Raw genomic sequence first — 21,612 nt, forward strand, 5'->3', positions numbered from 1 at the left:
TTAAGCCATATCCAAGTAATGATTCAATTTTGTACTGCTTTACTGAAGACTTTACGGAAAACAAGAAATAATATTTTGATTGTATACCATCGTTGCTTTCATCATCAGGTGTTATATGTCTGGATTATACATTTAAATTGACTGCCAGCATTGGCTATTTATGACCAAATGGAAGATGACTATCACAGTATAATTGTGTTGTTTTGGTAATAAATAATATATATCATATCATGGATGTTTACTATACGTACTTCTTTAAGTGAGTGTAAACCAATTTTAATTACATTAAATCAAAGGTTTCAAAAAAGCCAAATACTAGTGAATACTGTATATGTTGACAATTGTTGTCTGTCAAGGACACAACTCCGCAATATACTTTGGTATTGCTGTGTCTATTAAGTTTGATCTCTTTCACGCAGCTCAGAAATTAACTATATATATTCCAAGACTTATCTTTTTTCACATTTTTGTGTAGCAGACATAAAGTTCCTGTTCAGGCAAAAATCTGATTTAGGAAGTAAAAGAACACAGCCTACAGCAAGCAAGGAAATTTTACATGGCAATATTAACTCTTTTCAAAAAATGTGGCAACAAACACATGCTAAAGGATCTTTTGTGTTTAATGACTAAGGGAAGAAGTGACACTTATAAAGGAACATGTTTTGAAAGGCTGTTTATCAGACATTGATGCTGGTTGTGGAACTAATAAAAACGAGGCCCTTCTTAGATCTTTAAGGCCCTTTTTTCTCTTGTTGCAGAATGGGCACCACTGTAGCACTTGCTCTATTAACAATATTGTTACATAATCATAACCAGAAAGTTAGTTTAAGGAATGGCTTTTCAACAAAGGTTATAGTATCATCGAAAGCTTTTTATCTTGGGAAGTCACAAAATACTAGATGCATTAAAATATTTGGGATTATGCTAAAAATATGACTGTCCTATTCCACTTTGGTTGCTCGGGCAAGAACAATTAATTCACCAATTAATTGTAACAGTCACTCATCTTCCAGATGAGAACAATGATGTTTCTAATGATGCACTATTGGATTTATTCGTAAGAGCTGAAGCATCATGGAAAATATCAAAATAAATGCTGCAAAACAGTACATATCCACACATATACCAATATAAACATGCTCCTTTTATGTCATCTGTAAACTGCCTTGACATCTCAAGGAACAGTTCACAGAAAACTTGTGAAAGTCATCATGAGATACTTTAACATTGCTTCAATCATTGGATTTTAAGTCAATCAAAGTTACTGGAATGGCAACATCTTTTTTTCATCTGTTGCTTATTATACTACGGAAAATAGTATGAAATTTTCTAATAATTATTTTGTCAAACACAATGTTGATTATTCAGGTGAGATTCCACAAGTTGCCTGTAATTTACATGGAATTACTGTTTAGAAATAGAAATCACATTCATCAGATTAGGAAGTGTTTGACTGCTGGTGTTTGAGTAAGTCATGAAATTGAAAAATTAGAAAATCCTGGATTTTATCAAAGTTTACTTGGTAACACCATGCCAATGGCAATATCAAATGCACTTCATCTCAGTAAATTATATTCTGCTCTGCAAAGCACCATCCTGTAACACATGTAACAACTAGAGGATAGGCTTGAAACACAAGTATATGTATCATATAGTTATTATGACTGCGGTCACTATTATGCAGTTTCACCTGTGTAATATTACCTCCTGATGACAGCACAAAAGCTTCTTGTAGGTGTAGTTTCAATGATAAAGATGGGGAATTGTAATGTGATAAAGAGCAAATATACTACTCAAGTTCACTGTAAATGTGCTTAGGCCAAGCAAGCTTATAGTAATCTGTGTCATTGCAGAAATTGTAGCAATCCACATGGGAAAGTAACTTCAAAGCATCAAACAATAAAAAGATTTACACATAGTTCCAGAGGAGAAGTTTGTAACAGTGCTACCATCTTACACCATTCAGGAGAACTAAAATCAACTGGATCTCCTACACAATTACAGTACTTATTTATATAAAACTTAATTCAACATTGTGGGAAGCATAATGTAGATGCTTCATTGGAGTCCTTAACTAAGATAAAGAATAGAGTGATAGACCCTTTGAATGCTCTCAACATTTCAGTCCCGGTAACTCCGAAATCACATGTGGAAATGAGCTAAGCCATTAAGGAATATGAAAACAATTTGAAAATTTTTCAGTATATCTCTATTGCACAGCTACATTTGAACATATAACTTGTTAGTCATATTTTGTTTTTTATGACTATTTTTGTTGATTAACTACTCAGTTTAGTGAATCTGTCTCAGTTTCTTTTAGGCTCTATCAATACCTTCAAAATGATTGTTTAATCTCAAACTCATTAAACTATTTACAATAATGCTTCATTTTTTAGCTACACATGCAATTATTCATTATATTATTATTGACAATACAATCAAACTGTTAAACAAATACAACTGTACATACAACCAATGCAACTTATGATAAAATACATGCAACCAAAATAACGATACTAACTTAATAACCACAAATAATGACCAGTACTATCATTACAACCAGTACTACCACTACAATTCCTATATCCAGTTTCTTCAGTTTTAAGGCAGTAGCCACCTTCTCAGAGGGGAGTCGCTATGCTACAAAATGGCTGGTGAGTCACACTTAAGCTGTCATATCTCACGAATGAAGAAAAGTCAAGCAATTCTGCACATAATTTTTGCTCTCCATGTTTTCCTTTACCTGCTGTTGCCTTCAAAGGTACCATAGCTTGAACTATGCAAAAGTTACTTGTAAACTGTTTCTGTTCTTAAATGCTGCAACTTTTGCCACCTTGGAAAGGAACAAGAGTTTATTATAGAGAAAAAACAACTTTTTGTGTACCTAATTGGCAAATAAAATGCTCTGAAGAGCTTGACTAAAAAAGTAGCATCAGCTAAAATATCATCCATGAGTGAAAATTTTCCTATCACACACACACTGACAGCACGAGCGCAATAGTCTCACCTATATGCCTATGGCGTGGGCGAGGGCAGTAAAAGGCACCTAAATGGTAAAAGCAGAAGTTAGACATGTATTGAAGTACATGTATATATGACTAGGAGAAAAAGGCAAAAGAGAGGAAAGGACATCATGAGACAAAGATTATACAGTATAGTTGGAAATTTTGGAAGGAGTAAAATTTGACAAACTGCTAAAATTTGCTGAATTTAATTTGGCGAACCTGACCACGTGCCATTAAATGTACGCATAATGGCTGATAATGGTGAATATTCATTTTGGAAAATAGCTACGAAAACGCCAATTCGCCAAATTCAATTCCCACATAAATTTTTATCCATAAGGTACAACAAATTGAGAACGAAGAAATGCATAAAAATAGATACATGTACATGTACATCTACAAGTATTGGGATAGAGAATAATTGTATTATGAATCTGTTATTGTATTATTGAAACATCATGCATTTACAGCTATAAGATACCACGTAGCAAATAATACAAGATAGATGACAGTATTGTAAATATTACGCACAGTGTGGAAGTTTGAACCTTAATGGTAATGAAACTGAGCACCATTATATTACATTACTAACATAGGTAAGGCTGTAAGAGGCCACAAGGGATGATGTCTCACTTGCTACTTCTATTCTAAAACTTGACCCAAAGTATAGGGAACGTCCTTTGTTGTTGGGAGAAGAGCTTGACAAGCATGTTACAGAATATATTGCTGAACTGCATAGAAATGGTGGAGTAATAAATGCTTATATCGTTTCGTCAGCAGCCAAGGGGATGGTAAAGAATTATGATGCAAATTTGTTGAAGTGTAACGGTGGCCATATTACTTGCGACCTACTGTGGGCTAAAGCTTTGCTGAGACGAATGGGTTATGTAAAACGTAAGGCAAACACTAAGTCAAAAGTATCTGTTGAGAGGTTTGAATTGTTGAAAGCTCAATTCAATTTTGACATAAAAGTTATTATTGAATTGGAAGAAGTGCCGGAGAATTAATTATAAACTGGGACCATGCAGGAATTAATTATGTCCCAAGTAGCAACTGAAAAATGGCTGAGGAAGTGTCTTCAATAGTTGAAATTGTGGGATTAGGTGACATGCGCCAAATTAGTGCTGTCCTTTCTTGTTCCCTTAGTGGCGACTTTCTTCCCCCTCAAGTTATATTTTCTGGTAAAACTCCTAAATGCCTACCATCTGTTTCATATCCAAGCAACTGGCATATTACTTACACAGAGAACCATTTGGCCAACGAAAAGACAACCATTGATTACATCCACAAAATTCTCCTTCCATATATTAGTAATGTTTGTCAAAGTCTTTCCCTTAGTAGCAACCATACCGCACTTGTAGTATTTGACAGGTTTAAGGGACAATGTACTTTAACTGTTTTGCAACTGTTATATAACAATCATATCGAAATAGCTATTGTCCCAGCAAACCTTACAGACCGCTTCCAACCACTTGACATATGTGTGAACAAATCTGTTAAGGAACATTTACGTAGAGAATTCTCCTTGTGGTATTCTGATCAGCTTTGCAGTAAAATTCAGTGTTTCAGCTGGCACACCCAATGTTCAGTTGCTTGAAACAGTAGATTTAAGTATGTCAACTCTGAAACCACTGGGGGCTAAATGGTTAGTTTCAATGTATGATTATTTGAAGGGAAACAAGGAGATCATTATAAATAGATTCTCTAAAGCAGGAATTAACAGTAAAAATTGATGCAAGTAATGAAGGAATAAATATTGATTTTGTGTTGATAATTATTATGAAAATGTATTTGCTATTCCTATAATCAATAGTAATTTCATCTAATATACCTGTTAGTTAATAATAATAGTCCACAATTATAATAATGAAAAATGTGCATAGAACTTTAACTGATTTGTAATGGAAATGGGGTGATATTTTTTGCCTCAGAACAGTCCGTAAGATGTTCCCTCATGCTTTGCTGATAAAATTGTACTGCTTTAGGATCCTGCCCATTAAGCACAGCAGTAGCCATTGCAATGGCGAATAGGCCACAGTCTTTATTCCCAATTTGTTTTTGAGTTTTATCAAGCTGAACACGAGGGCTTTTGCCTATTAGTGGTTGAAAAACTTATTTGATAATATTCCATGTATTAGCACTAACGCTGGAGAACACGGAATCATAGATCTCAACTGTATTATCTCTTTTTCGAAAATTTGATGCTAGAACCCAATGATTGCAACGATTGTGGATTATTTGTAATCTATGATCAATCTTTATTTGAGACTTTGTAATCCATAATGGATTCTGTAATCTTTTTGTATTAGGAAACTGATGATGCAGTAGCAATTGTGCAGCTGCCACATGACTATCAGCTAAAAATTCACCACTTCGAAGTCTAGATGTAGGTCCATAATTTATATAAATCCATCCTTTATCCTCATGATTAGCTGGACCATCAGCAACAGAATCAGCATCAACAACACCTTCATTGTCCAAGTTCAACTTCTGTCATTTAAGAGGTGGCTCATCAGGGGTGGATGTTTCAAGAGATTCGTTTTGGATGTCTTTTGGAGTAAGTTCTAACAATTTCTTTACTTTTGCAATATCTTTGTCACTTCCACTGAATGTAAGACAACATGGCACCTCCAAGCCTCTTTGAGGCAAGTCATATAAATGTCTGTTCCCTGTAACTTCACAAGTAATACTCCCTCGTCTAAAAAACAGGCAGCAAACTGATGATATAGAACGGGGGATATGACCTACTATAGGTGTAGTACAGGCAGAATGATCCGAGGTAGAATGGGCTGTATGAACAGATACAGCATATGGATCATGTATGTTGCCTAATTCGGGCTCACAATGAAGTAGTTCTTCTAGGTAAGGTGTCCAAATATCTTAGTAAATGTGATGTCCTCCTTTAACAGAAACAAACTTGAAGGAACAGGACATTTTCTTCTAACAGCAGCAATATGGGTCTTATCAAGCGTGCATTTCCTTTTGGAATGAGCATCCTGTTCCAGGTAACTAAAATTACTATTCTTTTGTAATCCTTTATACATAGATAATAACATATGCTACATTAGATTTCTTGTGGACTTAAATGAAACACAGAGGTCAACAACTTTTATAACTGACATGCATAAATACGCTTACATTGTATAACAGAACCCATGGGAAGAAATTTAAGAATTTCACCGCATCCCATCATGCATAATATTTTCAGAGTCTAAAATAATTAGCGGACATAATTTTCTGACAATTTTGGTGAATTGTCCGCCAAATTCTGTTGTTCCATCAATGTGTCTAAGCAATATAATCTTTGAAAGCATTGAAACAATTCAACTAACGAACATGTCCAAACACTGAGTTTTCCACAAAGCATGCTACATGTAAGTAAGCATGCTGGCAAGCACTACAATAGAGTCCATGGCATTTGGAGCTAATTAAAATAATTCATAGCAATCTAAATTTCATTAGAATAAGCTCAAACTTTCCAAACAACATAAGTATTAACATGTTTATGTATGTGGAATAATATATAAACTAAGATTTTTTTTCTTTTTTGACAAAATTTGGCCAAATTTTTAACAGGGACTTTGTCCAGATTTTTGAGCAACTTTAAAAATTTGTATAAAATCCAAATCTAGTTAGAATCAAGTAAATGTTGATACACCAGAGAAAAAGTTACAAAAATGAAGAATTCTTTCCTTTTCCTTTGTCTAAATATCCTGTACTATTAGTAGTGCTGTGGCTTTATTAAGTAGGATTCACCCCACATCAATATGGCTGCCATGGCTTTTGCAGCCTCGCAATTTGTACTGTGTCGTTCACCCTCTGTGGATCAACTTTTGAGCAACTGACGACCGACTGACAAGAAGCTGCTTGAGAATTATGCCAATATTATGTGGAAATCATTTATGACCAATTCAATGAACGATTTAATTAAGCACAATTGCTGAACATTCTTTGAATGTAAATTAAGGCTGTGTGCATGTATGTTATCATACCTTATTATTTTATTACAAATGTATCTTACACTTATTATAGGTCGTAACAGGGTACCTAACTGGATAATGGCCAATAACAATCAAGTGGTTTCTGTATGACAATCAATTGTTCCTGACCCTGATGCTGTTAGATTATATCAATTTAGAGAGGGGTCGTTTTACATTACTTAGTTCCTTTGGTCATGATCCATTGTCTGATAATCCTTAGCTGGTTGAAGGAGAACAGAGATTTGGACAGCAATAGCTTGACTTTGGATCGTTCTTCTACACTGTCGTTAATGGAGATTATTCCTCATTTAGTGATGGACTTTTGAACTTCCATCATGTAAGCCAGCAGTTAGAATCAATGATATGTATATCGTCAAGAGCTATAGTAATAAACTTTATTTTTTTAAAATTAATTTCCTATCTTGCACAAGGCACTTCCAGAGACACTACCTAGATCTAGTGCTCCTTTGCATGCAGACAATAATGAATTACTTTGGTTTGCAAATGGCATGTGTATGAGGACATATTAAAACTGAGCTTATATAGATCTATGACAAGGAGAGAAGATAGCCTGGAAGAAAGCATGACAAATCCAGCTACTTTATGTTTCAAATTCCATTGATTTACCATGGTATTTTAGACTAGTATAATTCATAAAGTAAATGAAGCACAAATGCCTGCATAATAAATGCTGGTTAAATGCATGGCTATGATAATTTTCAGTGACATACAAGCTCAATCTTGAAATGATGTACATTGGTTAGTATATGAATCTAAAAGAATCATTTCTTCTAATCAGATGACTGTATCAAAATTATTCTAGGAACACCTTTGTAAAAAAATATATCTTATTGCTGTTAAAGAAATTATTGGTATTACAAAGCATATTATGAACTATGTAAGCACACATAAAAAATTATTATAATATCACACATGCCCACAAGAATCCAGTAGTACTTCTCCATGATGATGGTTGCAAGGTAATGGTTGTGGAGTTAGTTGTGAGGAATTCAATGCACAAATGAAACCTAAGGGACAAAGAGATGGAATGAAGGTGAGAAAAGGAGAGAAAAGAGAACATGCACTGAGTGGTCATCTGTCTTCGTTAACTTGCCCTTTAAAATGTATTATGCTTGGCCATGCATATCTTGGAATATTTTAAGTGGCTCTGCAAACATGTCAAGTTTAAATTCTTAACCTGTATGGTAATTAGTCATACTTGAATATGTAAAAAAAACTGTAATCCGAGAAACACATTACTAGGCTTAGTATAGAGATTATGCAATTACGTCATAAATTAAACAATAGCTTAGCAACTGTCACTAGGGTGCCATTTTGTGGGGCAAATGCATTAATACAGTATAACTGTAATTTATGCCGTAATATCTCTCATATTTGGCTTAAACTTGCAAAGTTCTGGCAGTATTCGCTACTCTCCCCACTACTACAAACTCAATGAAGTTGCTAGAAGTTGTTATAGACAAATACTAGTAAGTCTAGGAGGTATAGATGATATAGCTAACAGAGCTAGCCTGCATGGCTAGAGAAGACTGGCCCAATTGGCCAAGGGTAAAATACCCCGATGGACTCATTAAAACTCCCTGTGTTTATACCGGGAAAAGTTTGAAAGCATATAAATCTCTAGATTTTTACTGTTATCATACTAATGGATGGGTTGGTTTGGTTGAAGTATGTAGAATTTTGAGGTAAGCTAACCCCAACTTTATAGTAACAGCCTTTGTGAGACACTCACAAAGGCTCTCCACAAAGATATATAATACAACATAAATAAAACTTACATGACCTGAGTAATAATGCTTTTCTGATTTACCAAATCTCTAAAAAATTACTTAAGAATGAATGGGGTGTGGTGGCACATTTTAACAACTAAATTTGAGCTGAATCAGCTGAGAAATAGTGCCTCAACACACCTAGAAAAGTAAAATAAAAAACATTAATAGTTTTTTGTAACAACAAATCAATTTATTACCTGCTTTATTAGTTATAGGATATCCAGTTCAAGTCAGATTCACCATTCATTCCTGTATCAGGAATTACCATTCACCGCCTTAGATTATGACTGATGATATAGTGCATTTTATAACAGTATTATTTTTATGTTAGTCATACCTACTATACGCTATGCTCATTGTGAGAGCAATTTAGGACATTGTTACCTAGTTTTGCAGGCTGCTAACCTGTCTCAAGTTCTGATAAATGCCCAACATGCATGGCTTTCAGTAATTCCGTTTCAAAATGTGTGACATTTATCCTTCATGCAGTGCTTTAAATTTAAATCATATTTTTGTTTTGTTTTAAGTGTGCATTTTGGTAGCCAATTAAACAATCCCTCCTTAATCATTAATTTTAATTTCTCACTGACTTTACGTATCATTTAATTCACAGACTATGCAATGCTTTCAAGCAGATAAAATTCACTGTGTCTGGCAAATGAAAGGAAAAATAAAGGTTCTTTTTTTGATGCAAACTTCCAGTAGGGTATGGGCATTTGATATCTGGATCTGTAATAGGAAATGCATCAAAGGTTTTGGCTTCTAAACACTTGCACAAAGGAGATCTTAAGTTTTCTTGATCAAAATGAATAGATGAAATATCAGGTCTGTAAGCACTTGTGCAATTGCTGTAGCAAAAGCAATAGCAAACATGCGACAGTCTACAGAGCCTTGTTGCTTCTTGCATGGAACCATGATGTACTTTAAAGGAAAATTAAAAAGTCTGTTAAAAACAAATGTGGTTGTGGAGTCCACACTGCTGTACACTGAGTCATATACTAGGAAATCACCAACCTCACAACCCATTGTTGATACGGTAATCCATGGCAATGAGCATGGCAGTGAATGATTTAAAGATAATTGTGCTGCAAAGCCCCCAACATTGGTAGGTTTGACATTAAAGTCCATTTGCATTCACCTGAGCCCAGGAGTGATTACAGACCCCACCCAATAATTAACACAATGCAATAATATTAGGAAAAGTATGGCTGTACTTTCTGCATGGGTTATACAACCAACTTGAAGCTAAAGAGCTATAGCTGCTTCTTGAGTATCACAATAGATGCGGCAAAGGAGAGGAATGCACAGGTATGTTTATTTTTACAATACGAACTGTAAGTCAAAAGTTATTGCAAGAAAACTAGGGCTCAGGTGAACACAAATGGACCGTAGTAAGGTTGAGAACAATCCTTTAACAGCTGAAAACTGATAATGAAGGCTCTTTTGCTAAGCTTGCCACAGATGACATCCCTTTCACTGCTCATCAACTGGTTGCACAAATCAAGAGACACCCAAATAGTCGAGTGTCATGGAAATGGCAGGTCAGCATGATTGGTGCCGAGCATGACTCTGGCCATCCATCCTTGTAACATGTTTGGCATCAACTTTTATTTTTTTGGATGGTGGCGAACTGTCATCATTTCCTGTTGCATTACTTGTTTGCTGATGGGTTTCCTTAATACCCTTCGCAGTGTTCAATCACCACATCAACTTTACCTGTTAGCAGCTGCTTCATTTTGTCAATGGAGTCCTTGTCTCAAAATGGAGTGTAGAAGGAATTTTCAAGCCACCTTGTACATGGCCTGCTGATCGTCGTCTCCCAGTAACTGTAAAAGAGATTGATCCTTGTTGTCTGAGAAACAACGAGAAAGAAGCCAAGATTTTACGCGGTAGGTGGCCTACTGTGACTCTATCCTTTACAGTAGCAACAGCGTATGGATCATGGAAGTTGTTTGTTTCTCTTACACATATAAACAATTTGCCATCCTCAGCTTCCGAAATGTTTTTGTAAACATGGTATCCTCTAACCATTGATGATATAGAATAAAGGGAGTTTGAAGAACCAGCCATCACTATCAGTTAAAGGAAAGCAGCGCGGCTGAGCACGCATGTGACCACGTGCATGTTACACGTTTATTAATTCGCAACAAATGAACACACCCCCACAAATGTTAATTCTAGCAAAAATGAATTTCTGGACTTTCTGGAACTAAACCATGAATTGTTTTACCACAAATTTTTTTACTTTTACGGTAGTGAACAAAAGTAAAAATAACAAAAGCAAAGTAACAGAATGTGAACAAGCAACCAAGGTATAATAAAACATGCAAACAAGTGAAAACAAGTGAAGCAAAATACATGTCATCAAAAGTTACTGTAATTCCAAATCCCCAATTACAATATTATGAAGTAAAGTAAAGGAATAAGTGTCTTCTCCATTATACTGAATTTCATACTCCAATGACATTGGGTTTAAATCAATGACAGTTCCATTGAACCACACCAATTCATCTTAGCCTGGAAGCAGTGTCTTATTCCTACCATAAGTTCAGGATGTGTCATAATCATGTGATTTGTTGATGAGACACTAATATCTATTAGCACTGAGGAACTTTTCGCTGCCTCCTGTTTTTCAAAAACTTGAGATATCACTATTTTCATGCACTTGTTTCAGTACTTTCTTATGAAAACTGATTCGCAATTTCACAGCATCATTTACTTTTTCTGTGTTATACATGATTCTAATCCACTTTCTACTTCAGCTCTCTTTGTCCACAGACTACCAAATTTTGGAACATTTCTTGTCAAATTTTCTTTCTCCTTTGCCTCCTTCAACTATTCACGACTATTTTCTTCAATCCTTTTCTCCATATTTTGCCTTTGTTTTCTTCCTGTTTCCTCTCTTCTAAACTTTTCTTTAAATTGGGATTCAAGTTTTCTAGCTGCTTGAAAAATTTCCTATCTTTCATCAATCGAAAGATGAGCTATCCAAAATGAGGTCTTGTTATGAGCAAATGAAACCATAACTTGTAATGACATAAGTTGTGCATTAGGTTTGTCTCTCAAATATTGGACCAAAACAGCAAAATCTCTGTCAAGTGACACATGTAATAGAAATAGAGGCAATTTTTTGAACAATTTTTTCATCAGTGACATTGTGATAAATGCCATCAGGAAGATGGTCAATCAGGAACCTTTAAATTATGACTGAAAATGTATTAAAGAGAAGCTGAAGCAACTCTTGTGTCAGATGAATCAGGTCCTTACTAATGCATGCCATACATCATGTATTACAGCATCATTAATACATTTAGCACTGCCATCAATCAATGTTAATGAATCGTTAGCCCAAGTGTCAAATTTTACTTTAAGTTGATAATAAGTATAACTCATATCCAATACAGGGACTGAAGACCCTTCCAGTCTTCTCCACAAAGGACCAGCAAAAATTTTGTCAATTAACCCATAAGGTGTACATCTGCAATCAAAATCCGGTTATTCAGATCATCTAAAACAGACAGGAGTAAAGGATTCACATTTTTTCCATGAACACTTTGCAGAAACTGAACCATGTTATGTTCAAGATAATGCACACTAGCAGCATCATAAAACAGAATAATAAAACCATTGCCTATAAACTGTACAAGGGAAGATCAAATATGCCTTTCTGTTTTAAAAACGATGGAAATAATGTGGAAGTGCCACATTGCTGTAAACTTCGGTGGTAAAATGCCTTTCAAATAAGTTGCGTACCAGATGAGCTGGCATGTGAAGGCTCATTTTCACTAAGTGAAGGTTCCCGTATACTGACAGTTGTATCCTCAACTAGGCCAAGTACATAGTGCAAACCACAAAATATTGTTCATTCTGGTCAACTGCTTTTCTCTAAAACCGCAAATCCATCTCATTTTTCTATAATAGTAGGCAAAACATCAGCTGTAATATCATTCAGAAGTTCGTTAAACTATTTTTTGGCTGCATGCCGATCAGACATGGTGTTTTGTCTTTGATATAATATGTGAAGAAACAACTTCACGTCCTAGTGATAAATGAACACTAGCTTAAAATCTCCTTAAAAGTTTCTATGGTATAGCTAGCAGAACCAGAAAACATGTCTCAGTCCTAACGAATATGAAAATGACTGTTTTTAAATCATGTCACAAAATGTTCACCAAATTTGGTGATTCTATCTGTTTGTAGTGTCGTTTAATCATTTTGTTGTAACAATCCATTTCCTAATTGAGTTTGTATGACAGCAAGAGATTCAATTATCTTTTTGCAAGTTATACCATAAAAAGGTAGCCTCTGAATAGATTTGTGAGTACTGTTCTCTAAAACAGCATATTATTGGAGTGACATTACATATACCAATACTACATGTTCACATCATCAGTATATTTACCACCTTCAAAGTTAGTGATTTGAGGTTCTCAAGACAGTATAACACTAAACAGTGTCAATTAATTCTGAATTATTGATTTCAAGTGAAGGTACTTCATCTTTCAGTAGTACTATGTCTTCATTCAGCCTTTTCTTTCTAGCAATGAGTAAAATCCTGTAGCCGAGTTTTCCAATACGTAGCTTGAAGATTAATTGGTCTAATTTAGCTCGTAGTTTCTTTAACTGAGAGTCTGAGCCAATGACTTCCCATTTTTAATCTTTAATTGTTTTCTTCTAAGTCCTTATGCAATCACTTTGATTCTGAATGACAGCATCCCTACATTTGACTTTCTTATTAGCATCCCGTTTTATGTGAAAAATTTTCTGCTGCATTTCTTTAACTGCCTCATGGCTTTCAGGAATAGTTGTCTTTCTTTTACATGGTCGCTGTGGACTAAAGAAATTCACCCATTCTCAGCAGTATCCAAACCTATGAAGAGTCTATTCTTCTTCAACAACTCTGTGAGCAGCATTTCTTTCTTAACTGATGAAAGCATCATCCTTGGCTTTTCCAGCTTAGCAGTAAACCTTGTCACTGTCTTACATAAAGCTGTGTGTGAGTGCATCTGGTTGTGGCCATTTCTCACCATAAATGACTGCAATCCACTGATGAAACATCATGAATGTCACATGAGACTTCTCATTCTTTACTCGCACTAACTTCAAAATCAGGTCTTTTGTTATAACTGATACCACTCTCAGAGGCTTAAAACATCTTTTTTAATGTAAGAGAGCAATGTTGACCATTGAATGTTTTTCTAGTTAATAGGGAGTCATTTAGCAAAAACAAGGAATCGAAACGGTAAGTAAAGCAATGTTAGTGCTTGTTATCAAAACTATTTTTACGAATAGATTACCTATAATGACCTCTGACATATTGTGAGATGTAAAGCCAGATCCCTCCACTAGGTGTGCCATGTTCTTTCTAGTTCTATAAGAGAAAAATTTTTTGAATTAATGGTAGTTTGACATCGCTACTATCAGCTAAAAGGAGATCACCTTGCATCAGATTTTTTAAAATACCAAAATTATCTGTGACATGAACATCAGATGTGTACACCCACGCCAACGTCTCGATATAAATGTGATAACGTCCTGTGGAGCAATTCCTGTCTATAATTTATGAAGCTTGTATAATTTATGAAGCTAGTAATTCCACCAGTATTGAGCATGTTCTTTAACATTAGTCGGTCTCTCTATAAAAACTTTGAAACAGTCTATAATAGCTACACATAATCGAAAATCGTGTCCAAATTTCATAGGCATAGTTTTCAGCAACTCACTCCTTTTGGGCCATTTGATCAATGGTTTCAGCTGTACATACAAAACATGGATCACCTTATTAAAGCATCTTGATATTGTCGACTGATATACACTAAATCTGAAAGCTATATCCTGGTCATCGAGATTTAAACTAAGGTTTATTGAGACTATCATTAACTGCTGAAAACAAGACAGAAGTCTCCTATTGTTGATTTCTATATGAGGGGCAACGAAATTATGTATCGCCAAAAATGTCCAAATTTGGTAGGCCAGTAGACTACTTTACTTTAGTATGGCTCCCTTCAAACCAATCATTTGATAGCATACATTTCGACTCTTTAAAGCCTTTCTACACTAGCTCACTTTTAAACCAGATTTAAAATATTATCCTGATTGAATCTAGTTTAGGGCTGTCCACACTAGTCCAAAATCAAGATGAAACTTGCTACAACCAATCTACCTTTGCAGGTAGTTCAAAAGGGGATTACATCTAATTATTTTATTCATGATAGTCATGTGATTTGATTAACATGGCTGCTGATTGGGATAAAGCTGAAGCCAATCCTCTTATTGAAGTCTAGGGAGCTACAGACGTTCAAAACCAATTGGATGGTGTCTCACAAAACAGACATATTTATGAGAATTTCTTGTGACTTGCAACAACTAGGCTATACCAAAACTTGGCAGCAATGCAAGACCAAAATAAAAAAATTTGACACAAAAGTACAGAAAGGTTAGGGATTTTTTAGTTACACAAGGCATAATATTTTGATCTTAGATTAGTGATGGCCGAGTTACCGGCACAGGGAGATCAAATTGGCCATACTTTGATAAAATAAATGCCATTTTAGGGACGAGAGCTTCATTTGAACCTCCGTCTGTAATAGACAGTTGATCAAGTCAAACTGCTATTACAAATTATAAAAGTATGTAGGGTAAATTGATGGTTTAATTACATGTACCACTGACAAATTTTAGATATTGAGGGTAGAAACGTCTCCCTTTGAACCAGAAGAAAATGGTACGTTTGTATGTATTTTAATAGTGACATTATTTTATTGCAAAAAGCAGTAGCCACAGATGAAACTTCTATTCAGGAGGGTACAACTTCAAATCAAAATACAAGTATAAAGATGTGGATAATGTAAGTAACTTATTAACATGTTACAGGCAGTGTTGAATCAGAAACTTCATCCTCTCGTGTTGCTCCCATGAACGATTCAACAAGCAGCTGAGTACTTTTTGACCAACCAAATGACACAAATATTGCAGCAAATACTCCTCAGACAAGTACACTAACCACTGTCAAAAAAGGTTAAGTATATATTAATAGTTATATATTGTGATAATAGAAAGCGTGTGTCAGATGAAATTGACGTGCTGACGACTATAGAAAAAAAAGAAATTGAGAGAGAAGATAAAAGAATTAAACTGGAAATGGAATTAGAAGAGAAAAAAGACTAAATGAATTGCAACATGAGGAACAAATACTGACCATTCTGATGAATTGTTTACAACCTATTATTCATGGACATAGGTCTACAAGCAATAAAAACAATGATTAATTGCAATTTAATCAATTTTTTCATACAAAGACAATTATTAATTAGAATTACATACGTACATTGTTATTGCTTCACAAATTAGCATTGCGGAAGTTGATGAAGTAGCTGAATCACAATAGTTGTTCACAGATTGCTGTGTTGTTGAATTATCAATCCATTTATCCGAGCTGTAATCATTGACCTTTCCGCAAATATTGTGAAGTGTAATACAGGAACAGACTGTTGCAGAAACATTATTCAAACTGCAGTCTAATCGTTTCAAAAGTATACACCATCTTCCCTTTAGCCTACCAAAGGCGTCATACCATTATTCTAATGCAACTGTGCCTATAGTTAAAGTTCTTCACACTTTCTCAAAAATTAGGAGTTTCGATGTATGGCTTCATTAGCCACTGCAGTAGGGATATCCAGCATCTCCTAATACAAGCAATGGCACTTCCACATCATTTATTAGTTTTGTCTAGTTTAGAAAAAATCTCCTGAACAAACTTTCACATACACAGTGGAATTATGAAAAACATGTGCATCATGACACTTTCCTGGCCAACCAATATAGCCACTCAATTGTGCATCAGACAATGCACAATTGAGTGGCTTTACAATTGGGATGTGACTGCCATCAATGGCTGCAGCAACTTGAGGAAAACCCCAATGTGACTCAAAGCCACTGACAATGTTTTTAAGTCTCTCTCCTTTAGGGAATGACACTTTGGAAACAGTTGTTTTGTAATAATTTCACAAGTATTAATTAGTAGAGCATCCAACTCCAAACAAAGCTAAAATTGTTCAATATTCAACATTTGTAGCTAAGCCTCGATGTTACTGCTACTCTTTGTTCTACAGATAGAGGATCTCTTAAATGTGTAGTCTTCCTTGTTAGTTGGGGTCGATGTTCTCTACATATGATATCAAAAGTCTGACGAGTGACTCTAACGTTAGATTTCCATCAGACATCCCCCTTTCTTCCAGATACTACAGTATGCCACCATTCTTTACTTCTGTAAAGAGTCTAGCAAGATCTTTAAATACACATATTATTTAATGTAAACCCAAATAATTTACCAACCTTAATGTTTACCATTTTTGCAGTGGAGGATAATATTTAATGCACTTTATTTTCACAGTTACAACTGAGTTAACCAAATGGGGCTTGATAGAATTTTATAATTTACTGGTACCAATTATAAATACAATGTCATTCTTATGATTGAGCATTGGATGTACATGTACATGAATGTACTACTCCATCTATATTCTATCCTCTTGTTTTTTCCCCCTCTAGCGCTCAGGGCCTCAAGACTGGAGGCTACTTCAACATAATGAATACTCTGTGCTGACGCAATTATTATTACCACATTAAAAGGGAAAAAATTTTATTATGATTATCATGATGCTAATTATTGTTTTTTATTGTTCTTTTCATAATCTACACAAGAATGTATAAAGCAGTGAATTATAAGTAGTTTGGCTTGATAACTCACCAATGAATGGTGCATGAGCCTTAATAAATAACAGGCATGCAGCTTGATACAATAGTATCTTGATATTCAGGAGCTATTTAAAGAATACATAAGTTATCATGTTAATATATTGTGTGCTTACTATTCAGTAGATTAGACTGCCACGTTGAATTCTAAACTCACTGCCAAGTTCAGACTCAGCCGAGCTACAATAGGCATAGAGGATGGCTGATAAAGAGGGAGGATGGTCATCATCTCCTTCAGCTTTAGATTTATTGCCCAGGCAAGGGGCTTTGCTGCAAATTATAATTATGAATAGGACTTGTTTGAGGAGGGCCAATATAATCAAGCAGAACAACAGGAGAGTTAGTGTCCTTCTCCCCTTTCTGCCAATGTCACTTGTCATACTATAGTCTATGAATCTAGAAAGATTTAGACAAATTTGATTAAAGTTTTAGATCTTCTAAAACGTACATTACTCTAACGTAGCTTTCTATCACCGCTCAAAAATTAAAACAATCTTCCGCAAGTTGAGCCTATTTAGATGCTTCAGCTAACCAAGCAATGCAGCTCAGCCTGCAGTGACATAGGCTGACTAATAAATTTGTTTTATAACAATGTGTTTAAAAATTCATTAGGCAGCCTACGTCACTGCAGGCCACTAGCCTTGATGCCACCACAATCATATTTGCTCTTCAACTTCACTATTTCTGAATTTGCAGAATCAGAAAATAGGTGGCAAATGTATATTTTTGAAAGAATCGCATAAAAATATGAATAAATGAAAAAATTATTAATGAAAGATGTATAATAATATTATTATAATAGAAAAGTTTCATTAAAATGCTAATGATCAATATGTCTTGACCATACACTGTTCTACATTTTGTACAAATTTTTTCCTTTTCATATAGGTTACATCAACTTATGGCAACTCTAGAAGCTGTCAGTTGTAGACTTGCATCATAATGGCAGGTGAGTTGGATTGTCTATTGCAGCTAAAATCTCCCCCTGAAGGTTTCTGAAACCCATGGTATGTACGAAATAAAATAGGCATTTAGGGTGCAATAATCAAGCATTACTGAGTATTGCTAAATGAGGGGACTATGTCCTACACTTGTATCTGCTATTTGTATGCATAAAAGATTTATATTTAAATTTGAAAGAATTTGATTAAATGAGAAAATGAATTGATGAGAAAATGATTAACATGATGTATATATGAAGGTTCAATATTTATTACCATATTATTCCTTTTTGTATAAGTTATATATATTAATTTCTGGTAGTTGTAGAAGTTGTCATTCGATTTCTTGCTACAAACTTTTGCTTTCAATAAACTTAATATAATTGTTTCATTGTACAATTTCAGTATCTTTTTCTCCTATGCATTGAGTTTGTGCTACACTGAATGTCAGCACTGACAATGTAATCTTCTCCTTGGTCTTGTTGAAGCATTCAACATAAGTATAACTTGAACTTTGTTACTCTAATTACAAGTGCATTTGTTAGAATGAAGCTAGGAGGTTGAACGCACACGACTTTACTATGTTTTAAATTCACACTCACACAATCATCAAATCTCATAAATTGATGATTCTGAAATGACTTGTGGCTTCACATAAGGATTGATTCTCCTTTTTTGGACAAAGTTTGAAGTGTGGGTGAATGTACCATTTAGGTTATTAAAAACAAACCCATTTACTGTCATGGCTGCTGATGTTTAAACAGGTAGAAGAAGGTGCTAAATAAACTGTGAAAGACTTCTACGCACACATATCACTAGCAATATAAGACAGTTATACACTCTCCCCTCCTCCTTATCCACTCTTGCTATTACTTAATGACACTTCCTTTATGTCATAGTCACATGCAATTCACCTAAATACTTCTCACTTTACTTAATACTTTCGTCTCCTCTCTCTCTCTCTCCCTCATTACAGATGCAAAGATAGACATTGCAGTTGATGGTATATTGAAGGTGTGGTTGATTCACACTATTATTGAGATAAAGGATTTGACTGATCTGTTTGAAGAGAAGTCCAGGTTCTAGGTCCAGCTAGTCCTCTTTCATTGACTTTGGAGTCAATTGCTGATTTTTCATTAGCTCTTGTTGTTCACTGAGACTCGTGGCAGGTAATGATGATAGTAAGGTATAGTATACCACAAAAAAAGGCTAAGTAGGTACTGCGCAGTTACCTTTGTACTTCGTTCACACTGCAATTGAATTGCGTTGACAGTTTGCTTAGTGTACTCTGCGCATGCGCAGCGAGACAGTAGTGAATTGGGAAGTGTGGTTCAATTACCTTTTAATTACGTAAGTGTACGGTGAGAGTACAGTAGTAACCGTAGTAACTATAAGCAACCAGCAGCTGGCTTGAGAAAGACTCGAGGAGACATCGAAGGAGACGGTGCTAGCTAAAGCCCAAAGAACAAGAGCCCATCATCATAGTACGGGGCTTGTGGAGAGTGATTGAGAAACGGAAAGAATAAGAGTCACAGTACACCATGAGCCTGAGGCCAGACATTAAATCTCTGCAGATTAAATAGCGCCGTAATCTCTCACCTGTGTACCACCATAGATCTTACTTCTTTGTTTACGGTGCCTTACTATCTTGTTTTCCTCAAAGAAGACCGCTCTTTGGGCGTTGCAAAAGCTAACAATATCATTATATTGGATAAGGAAGACTTGTTGGAGCCTGGAACAGAGTGCCACGTAACATCCAAGAAAAATGTATTTGATGGCATTGTGGTGACTCATTGTAAGTGATAAAAACTGCAATATGTACAGTCATTATTATCTTATAAATTTCTTTAATTGATGTACATGTAGGGACTGAAATTGATGTGGATACAGTTGGTGAGAAGATCATTAATAAGCTTCATACTCCTGAGATTTTGAAGGGAATATTAAGTGATGAGTCAGATTCTGATGATGTGACAACTGATTGCACTAGTGCTAGCGACTGATATTGATAAGAGAAATGCTAAGAGGAAAAGGATAGTAAATAACAATGCTATGTTAATGTGCATGCATGGTTATGATATATTTTAGACGGTAACCAGCTAAGAAAAGTATGATGAAAAAGCCTCTCAAGAAAACTAATAGACAGTGTAAGACCAGATCTAATGTGCATGAAGCTAAAGATGGTACGGCTAGAGTAGAATTTAAATTTTTTAATTAATTTCCTGTATAGAGCAAAAATATACCATTAATGTTCTTGCAGTCTAACAAGATACAAGTAGCACAAGCAGGGCTGTTGTATCTCATGATCCAGACTGTTCTAATGTACCTAATGATCCAGACTGTTCCCCTATCTGCAGCGCTGTTGTACCTAATGGCCCCAGCTCCCCTACTACATGTACGTCTAGCACTCTGAGTACTACAATTACTTGTAGTTCAACAAAAGTCTCCGATAAACTTATAGGGGAAATTTTATTTAGTGATGATCAAGGTTTGATAAAGCATTCTACATGTACATTTTAAGAATTTATTTTCAATTTTTTAGAGCTGCTAAATTCCCTGTGCACCAGGAATGACAGACTGAAGAGCTAAAACTCTGTGTTGATTTCCCATATAACATCAATATTCTCATACTTGGTTAGTACTATTCTTTGCTTATTCTATAGCCACCTAATATTCAACAGTTTCATCAACAGGCGTTATTTCCTCCTTTCAATCAACCCCAACCTCCTTTCAACCCTGCTGTTTCTATACCTCAAGATTTCTACTCTCCAGTCACTCAACAGCAATCACTTGCTCCCATCACTCAACAGCAGTCACTGGATCCAGTCACTCAAGAGCAATCACTGGCTCCAATCACTCAAGAGTTACATGTACTTACAATCCCTTCTTCAATAATACCACCTCCACTCCCTCCTTTAATAACTTCACCTCCATTCTCTCATTCTATTACTCATACTCGTGCAAGTACACCACCTTTGTCTGATGGGTTGCTTGATCCAGATGAGGTCATTGCTAATTATCGTAAATTGCAGACCATATCAAACACAGGCAGATTAGCAATGAGGCTTGCTTCTGTGTCATACTTTGGTAAAAATTTGTTGAAAAGATCAACTGTCTATGGCCTGAAAGGTAATGCTTC

This window comes from Amphimedon queenslandica, unplaced genomic scaffold (genome assembly GCF_000090795.2).
Source record: "Amphimedon queenslandica unplaced genomic scaffold, v1.1 AMPQUscaffold_13505, whole genome shotgun sequence".
In the NCBI taxonomy this organism is placed as follows: domain Eukaryota; kingdom Metazoa; phylum Porifera; class Demospongiae; order Haplosclerida; family Niphatidae; genus Amphimedon; species Amphimedon queenslandica.